The sequence below is a fragment of the Rhea americana genome, unplaced genomic scaffold (genome assembly GCF_003343005.1).
Source record: "Rhea americana isolate MKP2758 unplaced genomic scaffold, rheAme1 scaffold_40, whole genome shotgun sequence".
Lineage (NCBI taxonomy): Eukaryota > Metazoa > Chordata > Aves > Rheiformes > Rheidae > Rhea > Rhea americana.
Genome location: NW_028186535.1, coordinates 5,205,109 through 5,209,597, shown reverse-complemented (window position 1 = coordinate 5,209,597; position 4,489 = coordinate 5,205,109). Strand labels below are relative to the sequence as shown.

Genomic DNA, 4,489 nt, shown 5'->3' with positions numbered 1-4,489 from the left:
TTCTTTTTCACTTGATTTTAAGGAGATCTGCATCAGGGACTTCCTATATTCATGCCTAATCAGGTGAAAACACAGTGAAAGATGTGACTAGCCATCTGTAGGGAACAATTTCTGGGCAACAGATATGAGCACAATTTGCCTTTTGCTATAAACTGATTCAGCCTAGGATTCATCATCCATTCTGAGGCCCTGCTCCAAATTCACTGTGATAGATTATATATGTCATTACTAGAAACATCTGAGAACATGTCTCTGTAGGCTACATTTATCAGTGCAAATATAAATATCCTTTGTTACAATGGATCTCACACCTGGTCTAGGGTAGGAGTAAAGGTAATTGGTAAAACATCTAGGTTTTTCAGAGACTTTCATAAGGGGAACGGAAAGATATTCAGGAATGAAAGTTTTATTGCTGTGTTATTTTTAAATTAGGAAAAGAGGCATAGGCCAGGGAAAAATAGATGTCCCCTGAGATCAGATATGAAATGAGCCCAACTCAATCAGTCACAGAATGGTTGCTCCAGATGGTGGAAAAATTGGGAGGAAAGGATCTACCACCCACTGTGGAGTAATGCAGGAGAAGAAGAGAGAGAAAAGATGCCTAATAGATGCAAAGAATAAGTTGAATTTAAGGGAAGGAGATCTGACTGTGACTAAACTGGGTTTTGACTGACTGGAAGATGAAGTGATGTGCAGAAGTGCTCAAGCAGCAGGTTTTCACATAAAAGACAGGTTTTGTCTTCTATAGTTTATGCTAGGGATATAGGTAGCTCCTCTGTCAGCATAACTTGTGAAATAAAAACACAAGACAGCACACAGTGAGACAGAACAAAACTTTCAAAGTATCAATCCAACAATAAATAGCTTCTCTTTACCTTGTATTCAAACTAAGTGTTGTCTTTGACATCAGCAYGGTTTATGATGTGGCATCTGTGACCAATTTCTCCACAGAAGGAGACTACACAGCCATCTTTTTTGTTTGTTTGTTTTAAGTCTTTGCGATATGATTGGGAGATGTAGCTACTTGTAAAAACCCAGCAGCGAGTTATGAATAATGCATGAAAGGAAATCTCTCTCTGCCTGGCACTCAGAGGGAATATCAGACAGGGTTGTGAGACCACTGCTGTGCTGGGCTGCTTGATGTAACTTTCAGCTCAGACACAGCCAGGGAAGTCCACCAAGCACACTAGTCTCAAAGTAAATGCGTATGAACACAATGAGAAAAAAACAAAGAGATTATGATTTTAAGTTGTCTGCTGAAGTTGGGTTTTTTGTTTTTTTTGTTTTTTTCATTCCAACCTCTCTGCTACTATTATTCCCTTTCCAAAAGCAGCTGCCTTCATAGATTGGGCAAGAAAAAGAGTGATTTCATCCTTCCTTAAGATAGATACATTCATTAAAAACATACCTTAATGCCATCTGCCATATTTCCAGGGGAGATCTTTCATTTAGAAACAATGATTTATGACCTTTTTAACAACAAAACCTCTTCCCATATTGCTAAATACTATTAGAGGAATCCAAGGAACATAGAAAGCAAATTTTGTGGCTTAAGGACAAACCTGTCTCTTCTCCAGTCTGTCCTGCTATTTCAAATGAAAGGCCAAGGAGTAGCGCCTATGTAAGGATCCAGCTCATATACGCATATATCCTAAAGGATTTTTTTAAGTGATCACTGAATATCATCCAAAGTCCAGTAAAGTAAAAAAATACTCAAAGGCATCTTTCTTCTTCTGCACCAAGATTTCATTAATTCTATTTTTCATTTCACTTGGAGTTCCAAATTCTAAGTCATAAAAGTCTTACCTACAAAATCTAGCACAGGAGGTGGAGAGTATACTAGAAATAAATGACTAGTTACCAAAACTCATTACTGGTTAATAGTAATTTGTAATAGCCTTTAACTGAATTGTTATTTGCAGTGAAGAAATGTGTATGAGAATCAACATACCTAGCAGTCCCAGCAAAGATGACTAATGAGTAGGCTGAATAAGTCATCTTCTCATTCTCATAAAAAAGTTGAACACAGAAATATATTTCTTTGATGCTGATGCATCATTAGAAATTCCAGCTTAACAGAAGAAAAAAGCATATTTTTATTCCCTAYTTCCTACATCTCCAAACTGGCAATCTTCAAAATGTAAGTGCTAGGAAAGACTATCTTCTCCAGCATTTTGTTGAGATATAGGGCTGTAAAGAAAACTGTTATCTTTTATTAGCTCTAAATACAACTAGAGAAAGAAAGTGCAGACTTCTAAGTTCTTTTACTAGGTCTAATAACAAGCATCATATCGAAGAGAAAGCTAAAAGGAAGTTGGATATATTTGCTCATAGTTTCATCTAATTTTGTTAGTTGATTAGATCACTTGAGAGGAAAGCACTGTCAGAGTGTGAAAGTTCTCGCAGGGAGAGGGTTGATAGGTTAAGGCCTTTATGGAACAGAGACAGAAAGAAAACTCTCATGTCCATGAAACTAAGGAGTCAGATGGCAAATTGTAATAGCCCATAATAGCTATTATGTAATAGCTTCATTGAATTCCCTTTTAGTATCCAGAAGAGTTATGAACTAATTCTATCTCATTACTTGAAGGGATTTGTACATCTCCCTTGAGGTTTGCTACTGAGAAATCAGAGATGCTTTGTGAAAAATACTAGTAATGAAGATATCTATCCTTTATCCATTATCTGCAAAAGTTTATGTTTTTGTACACAGATTATTCTGGTTTACCATAACAGCACTGACTGCACGGGATATCTCTTTTTTGAGAAGAATATGTTAAAGCATTTTGATGGCTCTATTTACAGAGACATTCTACACGTGTTGAAGGATTCTTCCATTTGTTGACCTGGGAAGATTTGGCTCCATTTATTAAGTATTAGTGTGGAAAATTTTGTATGATTTTGTCGAGAATGGGTGTTGTTTGAGAGGTAGTAGTGAAGTTTCTGGAAAATGGTATTTTTTCTTATRGTTTAATGCTTTTTTGCATGATACTGCTTTGTGACAATTTTGCCAACCAACTGTATACCATTTGTTTCTCTTTTATTGTATCTACTTAAGTGCTAGACCATTGGAAGATGTGACTGCTTCTTTGGAAAAGTTATCTTGGGGTTAAAATCATCTTTGACTTGGTGAGTGGAAGGAAAGTTTTTTCATCAGAGTAGATGGTGTAGATGATCACAGCCTATTTGGTCTACTGTGGATCATTCTGTTGTATCTTTCCAAATTCTTTCACAAATAAACTCTTTATTTTCCTCCTATTTTATGTTCCACTTCAAGCTTGTCATCTCTCCTGGCTAAACATATTTGACCTTGACTCACCTTTTCTTCTTTATGCGTCATTAATCTTCACACTACCTTAATTTTCACACTACACCTATGACTCCATTCTCAAGACTAATTTATCCTCCTTCTTGAACTTTCTTTACGTCTGGTCTGTGAGCTCATCCATGTAAAACCAATAGTCTATCTAGCCCAACATTTGGTTTCCAACAGAGGAATATTTTCTCTCCAAGAATATAAGAAACCATAGTACCTAGCCAAAATAATACGACCTTGAAACCCTAGTTCCACAAACCATGGCAGAGGTGAGTTGCCATGTGGTTTAACTAGCCTACCAGGAACATCTGCAGGAGAAAGGCCTGTCAGGCCTTTCAGATTCTCCATATTGCCTCACATCGCATGGTCTAGCCAGTTCTACCAATTTTGAAGTGCCCCATTGTTAGGCATCACACAAAAGCATGCTGGCAGCAACTTAAGAGAAACTCGTAAAAGAGAATAGACTGACTGGTGCCCAAAAAGTTTGACCAGGCTATTGGAATCTCTTTCAATCCCTGGAGATGCAGCAAGTATACAAAGTCCCTGAAATGTAATTTGCCGAAATTGAGGGAGTATTGCTCCAAGCTATATTTATGGATAGTCTTTCACCACTCTTCTGAGGATCTCTTCTTCTGTATCTAAAGGGTGAGACCGTTCTGCTGAGGAACTCCAGGTGGCAACTCAGCTATCTGGATCAGTTATGCCATCAGATACATTTACAGGGAGAAAAAGGCCTGTATGATCTCAGGAGATGAGAAGAACTTCAAGGCGTTGGCCAACCTGTATACGGTTCTGGCAAACATCCCTCTCTTTAAAGTTCCTGTTAAGTAAGTGAAAGCAGCTGCAGAAAAGGATGTTGAAAAAAAAGAGGGGATGGGAGGAATGAATTACTCCCCTTAGAACTGTCAGGAAAAAAAATGTAGAAATGTTGAAAAAAATGAAAAGCAGAGGTGGTATCAGATGCTGTTCAGGGACAGTGGTCCCTGAATTTGTTTAACTCCTCTTTGAACACCTCAATAGTATCTACCTCCACAAACTCTGTGGCAACAAATTCCAAAAGGTATAAAGAAGTACTTTCTTTTATCTGTCTTAAACCCACCTAGTACTAACCTTCAGTGGGTGTTCTTTAATTCAAATATTGCAGGTTTGGTCAATAACTRCTCTGCATTTGTC

General features: G+C 37.5%; 1 pseudogene; it reads left to right on the top strand.

Annotated features, from left to right (window-relative positions):
• The first annotated feature begins 2,910 nt into the window (after nt 1-2,910).
• On the top strand, nt 2,911-4,216 carry LOC146590620 (large ribosomal subunit protein eL13 pseudogene; annotated as a pseudogene).
• Nucleotides 4,217-4,489: the final 273 nt, after the last annotated feature.